This window comes from Pyrus communis, chromosome 17 (genome assembly GCF_041283825.1).
Source record: "Pyrus communis isolate YQ-2024b chromosome 17, ASM4128382v1, whole genome shotgun sequence".
In the NCBI taxonomy this organism is placed as follows: Eukaryota; Viridiplantae; Streptophyta; class Magnoliopsida; order Rosales; family Rosaceae; genus Pyrus; species Pyrus communis.
Window position 1 is genome coordinate 28,477,668 of NC_142581.1, and position 21,942 is coordinate 28,499,609.

At 33.3% G+C, this 21,942-nt stretch overlaps 1 pseudogene; it reads left to right on the forward strand.

The window, feature by feature from the left end:
• The first annotated feature begins 4,646 nt into the window (after positions 1-4,646).
• On the forward strand, positions 4,647-12,440 carry LOC137707658 (aspartic proteinase 36-like; annotated as a pseudogene).
• The last annotated feature ends 9,502 nt before the right edge of the window (positions 12,441-21,942 follow it).

Sequence of the window (21,942 nt, forward strand, 5' to 3'; positions counted from 1 at the left end):
GACCAGATTGGAAACCATAAACCACATTTCTGGTAAAAAAACATTCGAAAATGGATCGAGAAAACCAATTTTAAACATAAGTACCTTAATTTGTGTTTCTTGCTTGCTAGCCCTGTTAGACTTTATATATTTCATAAACAACTAAAAATACTAAACTGAAAGAATTCATAAATTATGCTCAATTGATAAAGTACTCGAAATCAACATGACATGTAGGAAAGATGAACCATCTTTGATAGAACCGTGCGGAATAGGCTCAACCATGGACTTCTCCTTCAGTGGAAATCGTATTGGAATCCTGTTGAATAATGTGTTAGTTGACCAAAGTCTTATGCACACTCAACACTCCTTTATACTCGAACTAATGGGACGTTCATATGAGTTTTCTATGTGTTGTGAGAAGGAACCTTAGCCTTGTATTTATATGGACTTAACCCTAATGAATCTTCCCATAATAATGTCATTAGAATTCCTTGCAATCCAAGGATAATTGATACACCAAATATCATTCCAAATAGGATAGAATTAGGAGCCCTTTTCCCCCAAAGAAATCCAAAATATATTAACTTTACTTGGGGTACAAGCTATAGCTATTAACTAAATCCTAATCTTATTTATATTCCAAGCAATTCTTAAATTAACTGTGTAGACCTATTAACTGTTGGGTTATGGTCCAACGTCCAACATTCTCCCACTAGGTCGAACAGTTAATCTAGAAAAGATCTTTAATGGATTTATAAGCAAGATTACTTTATTGGCCAATGAATTTAGTCAGCTAATAAGCTTCCTACATGTTTTGTCAAATGGAGTTTACTTATCTAGAACTATCAGAGACTATGAACTTGGTAGCATCCATGAGCTCTTATAATCACTAAAATAAGCTCTCCATTCACATGAAACATATGTCACAGATTTGATAGTTAAGTGAATCAAAACCTAAATTGAAAGCATCAATTCATTCACTTATTGGTCCTCCTTATCAATCTTTATAAGATTGCTTTATGCTTCCTATGAAGCTCATAAACTGTAGAACCAACTTACTTTTGTGTCTAACAAAATTGATGCCACAAATCTTTTGCAGTTTAAGACGTTCGCTGCTACTTTATGTGTTCTAAACTGCAAAACCTAAGTACAAAACTCAATCCTCCTAGTACTTAGAACGCAACTAAAAATACACCTTTGCTACTCTATGGAATTCACAACATAAACAAAAGATTAAATCCATACCTTAATGCAGCTAGTAAATTTTGTTGCTTCCTTATTGTCATGAATCATAAACTAAACTAACTAACAGCTGCATAAAAACCTTCACTGCTTAGTAAATCACGACAACCTTATATGAATGTGTAATGCCAACTTGGATCCTCATTCGACTAGTCATAACCGGCCACAATTTCAACTATATATAAGAACTGAAATTTAAACCCACATTCATAAATTAAACAAGTGAGGCACATATCAACATAATCACCTAAAGATCCCTTATGACATAAGCCACACATTTAAATTGTTCCTCCCACTAATCAATTATATCTTATATTGAATGCGAGAAACAAATACCATAACCAGATGCATATAATCATAAAAAAAACATGTTATTGCACCTTACACTTAATCATATTATACAACAATGAATATGTTAAGCCAAATTCGTTTAGCAAGTATAACTTCATGTCAATTCTTTCAGTCACTACTTCCAAATATTATGTACCAAACAACTTAAAAAAACAACTGTCTTTACAAGAACTTAACCAAATAGTAGTTAATCATGTATGGCACGAGTGTTAAAACATGAGAATGAATATGATATCATACATGCATTCGACTTTAAAATTCTAGGAAGAAACATGCAAATATAAAACTAAGTTTCATACTCAAAACTTTACAAACGTATATTAGCATAAGAACAACTCCCACGGATCTTTAGAACTTAGCATGTGTGACTTAGATTCAATGAGTGTGAAGCCAATTACTTGTTTATCAATTCTCTCACTTGGGCAAGCACTCTGAAAAGCATATACGTATTTATTTGTACTAGTATAGAATTTCCCAAAATATATTAGTAAAGTAGTATATTATACCAAAAACCAAGATTCCAGCTTGAGGAATTACATAATTAATGTATAATTGATGTACTTACATTTAAACTTATGAATTCACATGCTTTGCAACAATAGTTGTCTCATACATTGCTTCAAGACCATCACATATGTGATATACACAATTCTATAAGCTTCATGATCAGAGGTGTCCTCTAATGTTCTTAATGAGGTTGTTCTGTCTTTAGCCAATTTCAGCAACAATACATATCTATGGTATTCAATCAATAAAGTAGTCTGCATACTATTGTCTCAACAGTTAATTAATCTCACAATACCAAAGCATGGATTAACCATATGCATACCTCACCGAATGCAATCCGGACTTATAATGCCTGAAAAATAGTGTATATCACTGTAGACAAACATGAGATTTACATATGTACATATGAATTGCAATGTTGCAAATACCACTGATAGCATATAACATAAACTTAATGAATAAAAGGTAATCAAAATCACTTTAAATTACCACTTTCATTCTATCAGATTTTTCGTATATTTATACATATATTAAGACTTACAATGGATGTGAACTAACCAAGAACCTGAAACACAATTTACAATAAAAGGTAATCAAAATCACTTTAAATTACCACTTTCATTCTATTAGATTTTTCGTATATTTGTACATATATTAAGACTTACAATGGATGTGAACTAACCAAGAACTTGAAACACAATTTACATTAGTAGTACCCAGAATCTCCAGAAAGTAATTTATCAAAAAACTTGAACAAGGAAACCAAGTCAAAACCATATGTTAAAGCAAATTGTGGGTTGCCACATATTCTTAATGCTTATTAACATCCTTAAATTCTCATTAAGCAATAACCTTAAATGATGATAAAACTAAGAAGGTCGTGTACCTTTCCTTTTTCTGGAAATACAAGCATGATAAAATAAATGTTATATGGAGGAGATTTGGAAGTCCGAAAATAATTTGAGGTGGGACCGACATTACCCTTCTTAATGCTTGGAATTTTGCTACCAAAATTCTAAAAATTATGTTCTTTTCAAACACTGTATAATATCCAATCTTTTTGGGATATCACCATCGCTTCCAAGATTGATTTTCCATCTCTCTCGTAGTCATACACACACGTATATATATGTTATATTTATTAGGGTTTAAGCTTCAACCAAACAAACATGATAAAATAAACGCTATATATGCCATATGCCATTCCCGAAATTCTATGTGTTGACAAAAATAAAAAAGGAAACTAATAGATTTATAACTTTATAGAACCATGTTAACCTTTTGCCGAAATATGTATTTGGTTAAAAAAAAGTTCGCCATCATGCCATTGAATACATACATATGCCAGACTAGGATCATTTTCTAATCTAAGGATGAGAATCCTCATGATCAAGGGATGTGGGCCATTGGATGAAAATCCAACGACTATAAACAGGGAGGTCCCTTTAAAGTTATAATAATTATAACCGTTGAATTTTCATCCAACGGCCCACATCCCTTGATCATGAGGATCCTCATCCTTAGATTAGGAGATGATCCTACAAAAACTTCCAAATCATGACAAATATACTTAATGCCTTTTCATAACTTTCTAATTTTAACATCCCAAATTATATGTCCACAACCACATAGGAGACTCAATTAATTAAGGTAGTCGTGATAAAGCTAATAAACATGTATAAACCCAATAGGATAATGAAATCGAAAAAAGATGCAATATCAATTAATAGTCTGTAATATTCCTTCAAGTCAAAGGACAAGTTTTAATATACATAGCTATCTCAAATTTCAATATGAAATTTAGGTTAAAACATAATTCACATAGTAAACCAATTTCTTTTTGCCGTGAAACATGAGTATGGAAATTGAGCAAAACTTAAAACATGTCATCGATTCAAGACATCAATTTTTAGGGTTTACCGAGTAGGTCTTTAGTTGTATTATGACCTACTCTGATACCAATTGTTAGACTTCATATATTTCATAAACAACTAAAAACACTAACCTGAAAGAATACGTAAATTATGCTCAATTGATAAAATACTCAAAGTCAACATGGCATGTAGGAAAGATGAACCATCTTTGATAGAACCGTGTGGAATAGGCTCAACCATGGTCTTCTCCTTCGGTGGAAATCATATTGGAATCTTGCAGAATAATGTGTTAGTTGACCAAAGTCTTCTGCACACTCAACACTCCTTTATACTCGAACTAATGGGGCGTTCATATGAGTTTTTTGCGTGTTGTGAGAAGGGACCTTAGCCTTGTATTTATATGAACTTAACCCTAATGAATCTTCCCATAATAATGTCATTAGAATTCCTTGCAGTCCAAGGATAATTGATACACCAAATCTCATTCCAAATAGGATAGAATTAGGAGCCCTTTTCCCCAAGGAAATCCGAAATATATTAACTTTACTTGGGGTACAAGCTATAGCTATTAACTAAATCCTAATCTTATTTATATTCCAAGCAATCCTTAAATTAACTGTCTAGACCTATTAACCATTGGATTATGGTCCAACGTCCAACAAGCCCCTCTACGCTTTAAAAAAGTAACTAATGCCGACTACCGAAAGGAATTATAATGCAAATCTAGTCGCCAGTCCAGATGGAAGCCGGGAGGTGGTAGTCCGCTGCTCGCATAGAGAAAATGGAGTTGCAGAATCTGTACATTGTCAGGTATTTGAGAAATTGGTTACCGGTGTTTGAAGAAACTAGATGTAGTATTGGTTGTGATGATGATTTTGTAAGAACATGCATGCTTGAAATGCAATCTGGACTTTTCTTGTTTGGTGAACATGAACGACGTCCTATTGCTCTTTTTGAGCAGTTTAATTTAGTGGATGAGCCAGCTTTCTGTGCTAGCTAGTCGTATTTCTCTGACATTTACATCTTGATTGATATGTTACTGACACGTACCTTGTCTGGCTGTTAAGCCCTTAAAACATTTGAGAGAGGCGCCTTTCTTAAAAATTTAATCTTGATAGCTCGTGGAGCCGTTGTGGCTTATTCTGTGGCCATGGTTTTGGAAATTAGGCACCCTACTCAAGGACTTAAGTCTTCCTGATTCTATATTAATTTGTTGGGATAATTATACTCAATAGCTGAGAGTCGAACAAGATGATCTTACTTCTGTTTTCCTGCACTGTGGCACCAGTTAATTATGTTCTAGTATACGTGATGAAATTATTTGCTTGTGTGAAGTAAGGAAAGCAGAAAAATGCTAATATGAAATTATTTGCATGTATCATGTATTAAGATGATATACATGAGCATGTACCCAAATGGGGAACTAGTAAATTAACTTTATGATCACTTAGTAACTGCATCCATAGACACTTAACTACAATTCAGATTGATTAATTTTTTCGTTTGCTTAGGAGAAGGGGAGCCTCCATGCTTTTTGCCTTGGTGGTTATCATTTCTATCTTTGGTGTCTCTGCCGGAAATGTTTTTCATCTACATAGAGCCTTTCCAATGAATCACCATGTCAAGCTAGAGCAGCTCGAAGCACAGGATACAGTCAGGCACCACCAGTTTTTGGGTGGGGTTGTAAACGTGTCGGTCGGCTTACCAAAACATATAATCTTTTCATCCTTTATCCTGTGTTTTGTATGGTAAGGTTTAGCGGACGGGTAATCTCAGTTTTAGGTTTTCCTTGCTTCAAACTGCGCAGGACATTTACTTATTTGATTGCTGGAAATTGATCCTATCTATATGTTGGAGGCAAACTCCGCAGGACATTTACTTATTTGATTGCGGGAAATTGATCCTATCTATATGTTGGAGGCTGTTGCATTGGAACAGGCATAATTATAGCAATTTGTGTCACTACCTTATCACATTCTACTCGTGTAACTTTTGTCTAGATTTTGTAGAAAGTTATAGCAATTTGAGGTAGTACCATACATAACTTATATAAATTTTCTCAGACATAAATATGGCAAGTTCTTTTATCATCTCTCTTCTATTTTAGTCTCTAATTAGGTTTTACCAAAATTTTAATTGTATAGAAAGTCAATGACAAATTTTCTTGCATGATTTTATGAATCTAGGATCTATTTGACGAAGGTGAAAATAGGCTCTCCACCAAGAGAGTTCTATGTGTTGATTGACACGGGCAGTGAGGTGTTTTGGGTTTCCTGCAGTTCATGCAATGTATGCCCTAGATTTACTGGACTTGGGGTAAGTTTTTATTTTGTTTTTCTTTCGTTGTATACTATTTTTTTAATGTTTTTAAACTTTGCCAGTTCAAATCTCTGCTACAACAGTTTAGAGAGATTTTCAGACTGGTACAAAATTAATTGTCTATTGTAGATATTGATGTATTTATTGGCTAGTGTCCTTAGTGGTTGGTTGTATATTGCCTTATGCAATTGGTCCAGGTCATTAGAGTGTTAGAAGTGTTTGCGAGGAGGTTACAAAGGGCGTATGACTTGTTAGCTAAGTAAGCTTACACTCTAATTGTATAAATAGCTCGTTTGACTTGTAACGATTCCTGATTTCATTTTATTGAACACAAAGCCTTTCATTCTCTTACTTCCTATTCCTCTTTTATTCTTTTCATTTTCTCAAAGGGTAAATCCCACAAAGAGTAATCCTGAGCAAGTAAATCCCATGAAAGGTAATCCCTGCATTCATTTGTTTTGTTTTGGTTTTCTGGAATAAAGTTTCTTGAAGCCGCTCAATGATGAAAGCAAATGGTCTCTTTGAATTATTTTCTGCTATGAATATGATTCCACCTCATGCAAGCTACATTCCTAATGCTCCTGTTTATCCTCAACCCCAAGCTCTAGTTTCAATGCCTAATGCTCATAGTATTGTCGGATAGTCCCTGAGACCCTTTCCTTCTCAGTCCACAAACACATCCAGCTCTCAGTCCAGAAATCAACAGGCTCCATTTCAATGTGTACAACTCCTATATATAGCAGCTGTTTTGGTGAAATTCCATCAAAAGTCTACAGAGATGTTGGGACTTCATAGTCCTCTGTTTAGCAGAGCCACCTTTTGTGGGTCTAAAAGTAGAGGTGGTTTTTCGCATGCTGTTCGATATGTCCAATTCCCACAATCAGAGCCAGTTAAGAAATCTTCCGGATTGTCCATTGTCTTCACAAATGGATCTGTCCACACATCATATTCAGCCGTAACCTTCAGAAGGGTGATAGTATTGTTCAGTACATGCCCACAGGTTGCAGACATTCTAACAAAGGGATTGCATAGTCCTGTGTTTGTGAGACAAAACTGGGGTTCCCCATTTGAGATTTGTTTTTCTGGGGGGTGGGGGCTAGTGTTAAGTGATTATTTGTATATGGCCTTATGTAACAGGTTCAGGTCGTTAGAGTGGTTACAAGTTTTAGTTAGGAGAGGTTACATAATTAGTTAAAGGCTTCCGAGCTAAGTAAAGCTTAGATTCTAGTTGCATAAATAGCTCTGCAGCTTATTTGATTTGTTCCTGATTTCTTTTTACTGAATACAAAGCCTTTCATTTTCTTGCTTCATGCTCCTCTTTTCTTCTTCGTATTCTCAAATCCTTAATAGTATTGAAGTGTAATTTATTGTTTGGATTGAGGTCATGACTGACTATGTATATGTTTACCGGAGTTTTGTTTCAATGCTAATCTTCTCTGTTATTTCGTTTTCCTAAGTGTACTTTAACATGTTTAACAGACTCCAATTAGTCTCTATGACTATGACAATTCCTCTACTGCGGGACTGCTCCCTTGTTCGGACCAAAGGTGCAAACATTGCTCTGACGAGAGCAACCAGTGTGAGTATAGTATTTCGTATATGGGCGGAGAAGAAGCCACCGGTTATTTCGTATCAGATGAGTTTTCTCTTGATATGATTCCGGTGCACTCCCAAGGTGCACATGGATCTTCAACACCCATTATTTTTGGGTGAGTAAAATAAATAATAAAATTTCATAGCATCTGTTTATTACTAATTGGCTCAAACTGAAAATGCTCAGCATCTCTTTATTAGAGCTTAATTGTTAGAATTAATGCTAAATTGAGGTATACTTTATTTAGTGTACCTTGCCTGGTAGTGTTGCCACATAGCTAGCAGTTGCCACATAGATAGTATAGCAAAAGACGAAGATGTTGTGAACATTATTTTCTTGATATTTTCTGAATCAGGTGTTCTACCACGGTGTCCAGTCTTTTTGCTGAGACCGACCTTTCACTCGATGGGATATTGGGATTAAGCCAAGGCCCCATTGTCTGTCGTATCACAGTTATCCTCTCGAGGGATAACTCCGAATGTCTTCTCCCACTGTTTAAAGGGAGATGGCGATGGTGGAGGTACACTTGTACTGGGGGAGATTTTGGAGCCGAGTATTGTGTATACTCCCCTCGTCCCCAAGTAAGCACTCTATATCCTTGAACTTTTTTGTTTAATTGGAACTTTTGATGAATATTTCATCTTTTTGAGTTAACATAACTAGTTTTAATTTCTATTTCAAAAAGTCTTAGTATGCAATCAACCTTGAAAGCATTGCAGTCACTGGGCAAATCTTGCCCATTGATCCAGTAGCTTCCAGTAGCTTTCAAAGCAAATGCAAATGAATATTATTGTATTCAATTTTTGTTATTTAATGTGTATTTTTATTTAATCTCTCCACATTAAATTTTAATTTTATTAATATGCACACATTTAGTTCTTTAATTATAAATGAACATAGAAAATATTAAAAGAAATTTATGATACAAAATATATAAATACATGATTATGTTGTGCCAAAATATATATAATTGACTTTTTTGTACCTACATGATTGTACCGAAAAATATTATAATGAACCTAAATGTATGTACCGAAATGTACGTACCAAAATGTATGTACCAAAATATATGTACCGAAATATATGTACCGAAATATATGTACTGAAATGTATGTACCGAAATATACGTACCGAAATTTACGTACCGAAATGTATGTTCTGAAATGTATGTACTGAAATGTACGTACCAAAATGTATGTACCGAAATATATGTACCAAAATGTATGTACTGAAATATATGTACCGAAATGTATGTACCGAAATGTACGTACCGAAATGTATTATATTAAATTAATGTACCTAAATGTCAATACCGAAATGTATGTACCAAAATGTACGTACCGAAATGTATGTACCTAAATATAATATATTGAATTAATGTACATGAAAGTCAATACTCAGATGAGAGGTATTATGTTTGAATCTCGTGGATGGCGAATTCGATACCAAATTAAATTGTTCATTGTGTGGCTTAGCCAAACCCCCTCGCCTTAGTGTAAAATATGTGGTTGTACTAAAAATAAAAAAAATAAAAAAAATAAAAAAAAACTCAAATGTGCGTACCAAAATGTATGTACCAAAATGCATGTATATGTTTAATGTACCTATATGTTTATATCGATGGATATGCCGAAATATTCAAATATATTAATGTACCTAAATGAAGAACATACAAAATTGTTATTGGACTATATATTATAAAAATAAAAAAAAAATTAGTTGCCTAAATGTAGACATTAAAATATTATGATAAATTAAATTTAAATATAATTAATACATTAAAATAGGAATAAAAAGATAAATAAAACATCAAAATATAATTAATAAATGAGATGATTAAATGTACTAGGGACTAAAATTGAATTTTAATCTTACACAAAGTTATAATCTAAAACTCATCTTTTTTAAGGATTAAAATGAAGTTTTCTATTAAAAAATCTCTCCATCAATTGAGACTCGATTGGCTGGCATGGAAATGTGCCCCACATCTGGGACACTTATTAGTGCCAATTTTTCCATTGAAAAATGATTTCTTCACCACTTTTAATCTCATACATCCTTTTATTTGTTAACATTGAGCTCTAACAGACCTTCAAAAAGTAAAAAATATAAGCTTGAGTAAAAGATGGTAATCTCTCGTACCTTTCATTTAGTAATAGGCCAAAATTGCAATAAAGTTTGTGACATATCCTAACATATTTAATTGGGCTGATATTTTCCCTAAACATGTATTTTTTTTTCTTCTTCTTGAAAGTCATATTTTAGGTTCTATTTAATATTTACCCAAATTCAACTAAATTAATCTAATTGTAGGTTTGGAGAGCACTAGTAAAATAGAAATTAAATTATAAGGCTTGACTCAAGATCTGACTAATTTTAGACACCATATCATTTAAGGCATGAAATAGAAGTAATATTAGACACCATACCATTAATGTTGCACAAATTGTATATGTTTACCGGAGTTTTGTTTCAATGCTAATCTTCTCTGTTATTTCGTTTTCCTAAGTGTACTTTAACATGTTTAACAGACTCCAATTAGTCTCTATGACTATGACAATTCCTCTACTGCGGGACTGCTCCCTTGTTCGGACCAAAGGTGCAAACATTGCTCTGACGAGAGCAACCAGTGTGAGTATAGTATTTCGTATATGGGCGGAGAAGAAGCCACCGGTTATTTCGTATCAGATGAGTTTTCTCTTGATATGATTCCGGTGCACTCCCAAGGTGCACATGGATCTTCAACACCCATTATTTTTGGGTGAGTAAAATAAATAATAAAATTTCATAGCATCTGTTTATTACTAATTGGCTCAAAAATGCTCAGCATCTCTTTATTAGAGCTTAATTGTTAGAATTAATGCTAAATTGAGGTATACTTTATTTAGTGTACTTTGCCTGGTAGTGTTGCCACATAGCTGGCAGTTGCCACATAGATAGTATAGCAAAAGACGAAGATGTTGTGAACATTATTTCCTTGATATTTTCTGAATCAGGTGTTCTACCACGGTGTCCGGTCTTTTTGCTGAGACCGACCTTTCACTCGATGGGATATTGGGATTAAGCCAAGGCCCATTGTCTGTCGTATCACATTTATCCTCTCGAGGGATAACTCCGAATGTCTTCTCCCAACTGTTTAAAGGGAGATGGCGATGGTGGAGGTACACTTGTACTGGGGGAGATTTTGGAGCCGAGTATTGTGTATACTCCCCTTGTCCCCAAGTAAGCACTCTATATCCTTGAACTTTTTTGTTTAATTGGAACTTTTGATGAATATTTCATCTTTTTGAGTTAACATAACTAGTTTTAATTTCTATTTCAGAAAGTCTTATTATGCAATCAACCTTGAAAGCATTGCAGTCAATGGGCAAATCTTGCCCATTGATCCAGCAGCTTTCAGAACATTAGATGATCAAGTTACCGTTGTTGACACTGGAACCACATTGGCTTATTTTGTAGAAGAGGCATATGAACCTCTTGTTCGTGCGGTACGTTTGTTTACTTTGTTTGATTGCCATTGTCACTTGCTATTCTTTTTTTTCTTTTATATCATTTCCCTCTCATTCTTGAGTATGTGGTTGTGCAATCTCTATTCTTCGTTCGAAACTGATTTTGTGTTTGTTGTTTGTGCAGATAACTTCGGCTTCCAACTTTGTGTCTCCCATCATTTCAGGAAAGTCACAATGTTATCTGATCTACACCAGGTCAGTTCTCTCCTTTTCTCACTTAGAGTCACTCTCTTAAAGAAAACGCAATGACATAATGTATTTCCATTAACCTTTCAGTTTGGGGAAGTCATTTCCTTTGGTCACACTCATCTTTGCAGCTGCTGCGTCAATGACTTTGACACCACAAGACTACCTGCTATATTCAGGATCTCATGTAAGGTTTCCTAACCAAAAGAAAAAAAAAATGCTATTTGTTCAAAGCAAATGAATATTATTGTACTAATGATGTATGTAGTGGTAAATTAACTGGTTTGTTCTATTCTATTGGTTACAGGTTGGTGCTGCTATGTGGTGTCTAGGTTTCAAGAAAACTCGGGAAGCAAGCCGAGGCTTCACGGTGTTAGGAGGTTAGGCCTCAACACTATTAAAAATTTCAGCAAAATGTTCCAGTATTTATTGTCTTTACTCTTACTATTATTATAGTTGTTTTGTAACTTGGATTGCAGATCTTGTTCTGAGAGACAAGATTGTGGTATATGATTTAGCCCGTCAACAACTTGGATGGGTTAATTACAATTGTAAGTCTAATTAAACTACTCTTTTCGTTTCTAATTTGCTTCCCATACCCACTTTTTTGTATGTTGAGTTTATGGTAAATACTCACTAATGTTGTATTTCTTTTCAGGCTCATCTCGGGTGAATTTCTCTACAGCTTTTCACCCGACACACCGAAGTGGAAGCAGTGGCTCATCAGGAGACACACTAATCAAGTTGCTAAAAACTGTGACTGTGCTCCTCTTGATGCATTTGTTCAATCTGTATATATGATTTACACAACTTTCAGCATTCAAGCTTGTATATGCTATGCGCACTGAAAAATAAAACCCTTTAGGATTTGATTTCTATCCTCCTCTTCTAGATAGAAAATTAGCAATAGAAAAAGGTCCGCAGTACATGTGTTTTATGTTTTCACTCGTCAGGAATTCGGGATAGTTAGCCTTCCTCCATCTTTTACTTTTCTTCTCCCCAATGTTATAGTAGTCAATAATAATACAGCGAATGAAGTTTGAATGTAAATGCAAAGACTGGAAAGAGCGAGTCGTACTTATTTTTGGGCAAATTATAAGAATGCCGTTTATAGTTTTAACCTAATTTCCACCAACTTCCCTTTACTTTGGATTTTGTCAACTTTTACCAATGTAGCTTTACAATTATCTCACAACCACCCTCACTTCCGTCGATTGGAAATTTTTTTCCTTGTACTCATAATACAAATGGTACTCTACGTATTATTATATAAGTGATGGAAAATTCTACTTTTTATATTATTAATATTTTAACATAAGAATATCATCACTTGTACAAAGACACATAATATACTACTCCGTGTTCTGATCACATTAAAAATGGGGTTTTTGAACATTAGTCATTGCAAAAGATTAAAATTAAAAAAAATAAAATAAAATCTAGTGCTAGATTACATATTCAATTTAATCCCTTGAAGTGTACTTTTATCAAAATTTATATTCAATTTTTGTTATTTACTGTGTTTTTTTATATAATCTCTCCACATTAAATTTTAATTTTATTAATATGCACATATTTAGTTCTTTAATTATAAATGAACATAGAAAATATTAAAAGAAATTTGTGATACAAAATATATAAATACATGATTGTGTTGTGCTGAAATATATATAATTGACTTTTTTATACCTACGTGATTGTACCAAAAAATATTATAATGAACCTAAATGTATGTACCGAAATGTATTATAATGAATTAATGTACCTAAATATCAATATCAAAATGTATGTACCGAAATGTACGTACCTAAATGTACGTACTGAAATATATGTACCGAAATGTATGTACCAAAATATATGTACTGAAATGTATGTACCGAAATATATGTACCAAAATTTACGTACCGAAATATATGTACCGAAATGTATGTATCAAAATGTACGTACCGAAATGTATTATATTAAATTAATGTACCTAAATGTCAATACCAAAATGTATGTACCAAAATGTACGTACCAAAATGTATGTACCGAAATATAATATATTGAATTAATGTACATGAAAGTCAATACTCAAATGAGAGATATTATGTTTGAATCTAGTAGATGGCGAATTCGATACCAAATTAAGTTGTTCATTGTTTGGCTTAACCAAACCCCCCTCGCCTTAGTGTAAAATATATTTTTGTACTAAAAAAAAAAAAAACTCAAATGTGTGTACCAAAATATATGTACCGAAATATATGTATATGTTTAATGTACCTATATGTTTGTATCGATGGATATACCGAAATATTCAAATATGTTAATGTTCCTAAATGAAGAACATACAAAATTGTTATTGGACTATATATTATAAAAATAAAAATAAAATTAGTTGCCTAAATGTAGACATTAAAATATTATTATAAATTAAATTTAAATGTAATTAATACATTAAAATAGGAATAAAAAGATAAATAAAACATCAAAATATAACTAATAAATGAGATGATTAAATGTACTAGGGACTAAAATTGAAATTTAATCTTGCACAAGGTTATAGTCTAAAACTCATCTTTTTTAAGGATTAAAATGAAATTTTCTATTAAAAAATCTCTCCATCAATTGAGACTCGATTGGCTGGCATGGAAATGTGCCCCACATCTGGGACACTTGTTAGTGCCAATTTTTCCATTGAAAAATGATTTCTTCACCACTTTTAATCTCATACATCCTTTTATTTGTTAACATTGAGCTCTAACATACCTTCAAAAAGTAAAAAATATAAGCTTGAGTAAAAGATGGTAATCTCTCGTACCTTTCATTTAGTAATAGGCCAAAATTGCAATAAAGTTTGTGACATATCCTAACATATTTAATTGGGCTGATATTTTCCCTAAACATGTATTTTTTTTTTTTTCTTCTTCTTGAAACTCATATTTTAGGTTCTATTTAATATTTACCCAAATTCAACTAAATTAATCTAATTGTAGGTTTGGAGAGCACTAGTAAAATAGAAATTAAATTATAAGGCTTGACTCAAGATCTGACTAATTTTAGACACCATATCATTTAAGGCATGAAATAGAAGTAATATTAGACACCATACCATTAATGTTGCACAAATTGTAAAACTTGCAACTCGTGCATGAGACGATTCGTTGAACCCAACCCTTTACAGATATGCAATTATTACAAAAATGTTTTCAGATTCATCCAACCTTATCAAGACCTAAAATTATTGAAAACAATTCTTAAGTTCAACTATATATACTCGTAGATTTGGAGACACTGCAAGTGCAAAACGATCATAATCATTTTTCTTTAGGTATTAAAAACTTGAAAACCTATGGAGAAAGGTTCACTCAAGCTGATTTTCCTTATTGCTTTATTGGTTGCATCTGCTGGTAAAATACTTTGCTCGAATAACTTTTATTTGGCTCACTTTTTCTCATATTTCCCTGATCATCTTTTCTCTTTAAACTTGTGCAACTTGCCACATACATAATATATGTTATAAGCATGTGATATTTCTAATTAATAATTAAGGAAATAATTGTGGTAGGTGTACAAGTTGGAGTCGAAGCAGGGGACCTATGGCAACCTGGTCTCTGCAGAACAGTTGATGATTGTGATGACCCCGCCAAATGTAAATGCAACGCTGGTCTGTGTTTGTCCTGAGGAAGTGGTGAAATTAACGTTTGAAGCCTCATCTGCATACTCGCAAGAGCATAAGGAAACCCCGTAATCAAAAGTCTCTTAATTCTCACATTAGATTGTTAAAGTGTTTGTGCGGTCCTGTTAAACTGTTTGTGCAGTCCTATTAAACCACACAAGTTACAAATGTGAGGACTATTTGAATAAATAATAAATAACACCAACTTATTTATAGTTGGTTCAATTTCATTGTGTGCATGCATATTAACAAAAATACGCTAACAAGACAATCTATCACAATTTTATGTTTCAAAATACAACATAAACGTTTAATTGGGAATTTAAGGCGTTTTAATTCTTTATTCATGTATCTATTGTGATTTTAAATGATTCTCTTCAAGTCCTAGTGTATTCAATAACGATTTTAAGAGATTTTATAAGAATCCACATAAATCTGGATGTATTTTATTGGGAATTTAAAGGTGTTTAGAACCGTAGTATAAGTGGTGATTTTAAGTGATTTTTAAAGTTAAAGATTCTGAAGAAAAAAAAATGAAGAAATTTTATAGTGTATTTTAAGAAGGGAATTGTTATTGGCACTCCAAAAATTTCATTTTATACTCCAAACTTTCTATATGTGGAAAGAAAAATACACTTGTGAAGAGTGTAGAATGAGATTTTTGAAGTGTCAATAACACTTCCCTTTAAGAATACCTCTAGATATCAACAAATTGAAAAAAAATATAGAGAAAAGGTTTGCTCAATCTTGCTTTCCTCGTTGCTTTATTGGTTGAATCTGTTGATAAAACACTTCACACAAATATTATTTATTCACTTGTGATGTAGCTACGGCACGGTGGCAACCGGTGCTCCGAGCAGTGCCAAACCCAATGATAATTGCGGAAAGATTCCGACGCAATTTGAATTTTGAAGATTAAGCTTTGCTTTTATTGTTTGTCGTTTTTTGCATGTCAAACATCTTATGTTTATTAAGCCGCTGGTGCTTCCACCTTTTTCTCTTCCTTTTCATGGCAACCTAATTGAAGTAGGAAAAGGTATGTATGAGTAGGAGCATTACAATTTAGAGAGCAATGAGTGAGGTGATTGTACAGAATATGATGATGAAACCCATCAGGCCACCTTTGCTTTGTACCCTGTTTTTAATCATCTTTTCAAAGAATGTGCAGCACGTGTGACACTTGGATCGCAATTCCCGCCTTTCGACGTTTTATTCTATTTTCCATACTTTAATTGCTTTAATAATAAAGAGTGATTGTGACGATGAATTAAAGAAAGAGATCCAAATACCATTCTTTGCTTAGTTAGGTCTCAAAAGCATGCATTGAAAAATTCGTACAAATAACTTTTCTTGGATGTCTAAATAATTTTTAAATTAAATAACATTTTACAAATATGATTTTACATGATGATAAAGAAAATGAACAATTTGTATGGTTGAGATACATTAATCATAGATTAAAAAACAAGTTTAGGTTCCTCCATAGGAATACAAGGATTGTCTATAATTTATAACTAACCACTCAACAATTCACAAATTAGGTTTATCCTAATCTGGCAGAGAAGGCTACAGCATGCATCAAAGTTGCGGAGAGAAATGACCACAAATTAGTTTCGTCAGTTAAGCAAGGCTCCTTAAAAAGACAAAAACTAAAAACAAAGAGAGAAGAGAGCTTTAAGAGGCCTATTTATGTTTCTGTTTCTGTTGAATTACATATTAACGGTAAAAGAAGTTAAAGAAGCTCAAAAGGTAAAGAAGCAATTGTGGAAATTGGGACCGAATTAAGGACAAACATAAAGTTACTTCTTTTCCAGAGCTTTTCTTTTCTCATGTTATCAAGAGCTGAGCTGCTTCAACTTGTCATGAAATTATTCGAAGAGATGGAAAATCGCATGGTGAGTAGAGTACACATGAAAAACACTGTGATCTATGAACATGACTAGAATGTCCTTCATATAACCTCCCTTGTTTCTCTGCATTATATGTTTGTATTAGTTTGAAAGGTGCCTTTGTAGGGTCTTGGCCAAGCCCTCAAGCTTTCAATCAAAGCTAAAGCAATATTGAGTGTGCCACTTTTAGTTTAGTCTAACATAATGAATTTTAACTGTCAAGTAGATTGATTACTTGCGCCACAAGTTATTGGGCTTCTGAGTTCAAATGGATTGTTTACAGATGGGTTAAATCCATAAAAGGCCCTTTTCCGTGCCTTATGGACAAGAACTTTTGAGACAATAATAACAATTATCGAAGTTACCAATGAGTTGAAAACAATCGAAACAACTTTTTGGGTTGAGTTAAGAACAATGTCACCATGACATTTTGTGGCTCTACCCAAGATATGCAAGCAGTGTCAAATTGCTACGCCATCTACAAGATAAATCATCTAATAATCACCTCTCTCTAGACCCTCCTTTGCACTGAGGAAGATCCAAAAACTATTACCTTCTATGTTAAACTCAAATATGTTAAATGCTTTATACTAGTTAACTCTTTTTCTTATGCCTGGAAGCCTGATCAAACCCTAAATTTTACAGAGTAGACTAGAGTACGTTGAAGAAGTTGAGAAGACAGTGCCCAAAGAATCAGGAACTTCTCATCTAGTTGAGAAAGACGAGATTACTTTATCTTCAAAACAAATTCTACTTACTTGATGAGTACTGGTCTTCCACAAAATTAAATAAGAGAAAACGTTATTTACTGTAGAAAATAATAGAACTCGAATTTTACATTAAACACAGCGTTCCAATTTCTTTGTCGGTAAATTTTTTTTGAAATTTAGATTTTGCGCATGAAAAAACACTGTATGAGTAACACCCAAAAAAAGAAAAATAAATAAATAAATAAATAAGAGAAAAAAAAAAGGTGTCGTTAAACTAACAAAGGATAATCCGTTTGCTTAACAAATGAAATGTAGATTATAGCCAATCCAATTCGGATTAGTACTATATATACTACCCTTGGGAGACAAATATTATCATAAAAATTTTGATTGTTCTAGTAAGATAGTTCGAATGATCCCAAGTATACCGACAATAAGGAGAGTAGAACTAATTAAGGGCACCCAACTGGTATTCTGATTTTCCCTAAAAAAAAACTAGTATTCTGAATCTCTGATTTCTTAACACTAACTTATGTAACGCATAACAAATCATACACAAATGAAATGCCAGCATGCTAAAGGGGATTTAAAATATTAAGATAGGAGTCGGTTGCCTATTGGAGTACCCAAAATTAATTGGGTCATAGGAGCAGATGGCAATAGTTTCATATAGCACAAACAATCTTAATTAAGAAAGCAAATGTTGTTTTAATGATGTTTCAGTTTTAACATGGAGAGTAATCCAACTATTTATAAACCATTGCAAACTCTATTTTTTTCTGATTTAAGATTCATATTCTCAACAATTTACAAATTAGGATACAAGTTTGTTCTAGTCCGGCAGAGAATGCTATGCTACTGCATGCGTCAAAAGTTGAAACGGAGAGAAATGACAACAACTTGGTTTCGCCCAGCATCTTCATAGTGTCCTTAAAAGACAAAAACAAAAATCAAAAGAGGGGAGTGTTTTAAGAGGCCTCTTTCTGTTTTTGTTTATGTTGAAATTGGGTAAAAGAAGTTGAAGAAGCTCAAAAGCTTAAAGAGTTAGTTGTGGAAATTGGGACCAAAAGCACAAACATAGAGTTAATTCTTATCCACGGCTTTTCTTTTCTCATGTTATCAAGAGTCGAGTTGCTTCAACTGGTCATATAAATTAATTGAAGATAAAAGAAAACTCACATGGTGGTGAGTACACAACTGTACAAGTAACATGTGGTTAAACTAATGAAGGATAATCCGTTTACTTAACAAATCTAATGTGAATTATAACTAATGCAATCCTCCGATTTAGTAATTTATACACAAACATACGAACACACACACACACACGCACATACATGAACACTGAAAGAGTAAAAAGCTATGTTAGGAGCAGAAGGGGAGGGAGTGACTGTGGACTATAGTAAGCTTTCAGTTTTTAACAGGAGGGAAAGGGAAGGGTGGTAGGAACAGCAGAAAATGTCGTCAATCCTTAAAAGTCGAACGTCGACCAAGAAGAAAAGAAAAGGCAAACAAAAGCTCAAAAAGTAGGTATAGGACCACAATACATATAGGCCCCCATTCAAATGAGTTCCCCCTTTGCATAATATGTGTGTACCACTACTAGCAGAGAGGAGAAGGCCTGTTTCTGCTTAGGATTAACAAAAGAGGCTTCAAAGCTTCAATTGACAATTCAGGAAAATAATGGACCCCAAAAGTAGAGACCCTTCTCAAATTTGGGCTAAAAGCTAGTTCTCCAATCCAATCCATTTACTAAGCTCTTCAATGCTGAGGACTTGCACTTGCTGCAGGAGAAAAATTTCCACTTTGTGCACCCACAAATATAAAGCTACAGAATACAAGAGAAGTTAAAATAAGAAACTTTCCCGGACTTTTCTCATGCTCTCTCTCTCTCTCAGGAAGAAGAAATAAGAATCTTCCCATATATACAAAAAGCAACAAGGACACAACTACCGTAATCTATTTTTGTCCCGATATTAATTTCATTACTTTCAATTCAAAACTGAATTGCGTTCTTAATTTCATGATCGAGCGGTGTTTATGCCTTTCAGCCTTGCTTTGTGAGGTTTATTTTTTTGGAAGGGTCTTTAATAAAAAGCTAACTAGCTCAACAAACCAGACTGGAAACCATAAACCGCATTTCTGGTAAAAAAAACATTCGAAGATGGATCAAGAAAACCAATTTTAAACATAAGTACCTTAATTTCTGTTTCTTGCTTGCTAGCCCCTCTATGCTTTAAAAAAGTAACTAATGCCAACTACCGAAAGGAATTATAATGCAAATCTAGAGTCTCCAGCCCAGATGGAAACCGGGAGGCGGTAGTCCGCTGCAATCGCATAGAAAAAAGTAAATAATTTTTAAATTAAAAAATGTATTTAATTAGGATTTTAAAGATGTTTAGTACTAAGTGGCGATTTTAAATGATTAAGTGAAAGATTTTCAAGCAAAATAGAGAGATTTTACAGTGTATTTAAGAATACCTCTAGATATCAATAAATTGAAAAGGCAAAAAAAAAAAAAAAAAAAAAAAAAAAGAGTAAAGGTTCGCTCAATCTTGCTTCCACGTTGCTTTATTGGTTGAATCTGTTGATAAAATATTTCGCACAAATATTATTATTCACTTTTGATGTACCTATGGTGCGGTGGCAGCCGGTGCTCCGAGCGGTGCCTAACCAAGTGGTAATTGCAGAGAGATTCCAGCGTAATTTGAATCTTGAAGATTGAGCTTTGGTTTTATTGTTTGCCCTTTTTCGCGTACCAAACATTGTTAGTCAAATCTCAAAAGCACACATTGAAAAATTAGTACAAATAACTTTTCTTGGATGGCTAAATGATCTTAAGTTGAAAATTTTTTACAAATATAATCTTTAATTACATGATGATAAAGAAGATAAACAAGTTGAATAATCTTTTACAAATATAATCTTTAGTTACATGATGATAAAGAAGATAAACGGTTAGTATGGTTGAGATACATTAATCATAGATGAAAAAATAATTAGGTACCTCCTTATGAACACAAGATTATCTATAATTTATAACTAACCACTCCACTTCTTAAGAAAACTCCCCATCTCTTTTTTATCTCCTGCATGCATATCGTCAAATACATTCCAACTTTCTTGATCAACAATGACCTAGATGAACAAGAGAAACCATTACAATTCGGTACGAATGTAGTGGTACGATTGAATCGATATATAAGTTTCGGTATGAATGCATCGATACATAAGTTTCAGTACAAATGTATTAGTACATATGCTTCAGTACGAATGTATTAGTACATATGCTTCAGTACGAATGTATTAGTACATATGCTTCAGTACGAATGCATCGGTACATTTTCAGTACAAAAATCGGTACCTAAGTTTCGATACGATTGCTTCGGAATATAAGTTTTGGTACGAATGCATTGGTACATAAGTTTCGGTACGAATGCATCGGTACATACGTTTCGGTACGAATACATCGGTACATAAATTTCAGTACGAATATATCGGTACATAAATTTTGGTACATACATAGGTACGTAATATGCATATGTATATATAAATTTCAGTACGAATATATCGGTACATAAATTTTGGTACATACATAGGTACGTAATATGCATATGTATACACACACACGTATGTAATATGCATATACATATGGAAAAAGTTTCGTTCAACCTGATTTTGCTTGTTATTTTATTAGTCTCTACAGGTAAAATATTTGCTTGAATATTTCTATCATATTTCCCGGATCACCTTTTATATTTCTAATTAATAATCAAGGAAATATTGTGGTAGGTATACAATGTGAAGTCGAAGCAGTGAATTGTGATAACCCCGCCATATGTAAATGCAACGCGGCTGGTCTGTGTGTTTGTCTCAGGGAAGTGGATATACTAATGTCTGAACCCTCATCTGCATACTCGAAATAGTTTCGTTCAGACCCTAATGAGGAAACCTGTAATCACAAGTCTTTAATTCTCTCATTAGATTCTTGAACTATTTGTGCTGGCCTATTAAAGCACACAAGGTACATATGTGAGGGTGAGGACTATTTGAATAAATAATAGAAGTTTTACGTTTTGCGTGCATGCATATCAACAAAAATACGCTAAAAAACAAAGTAT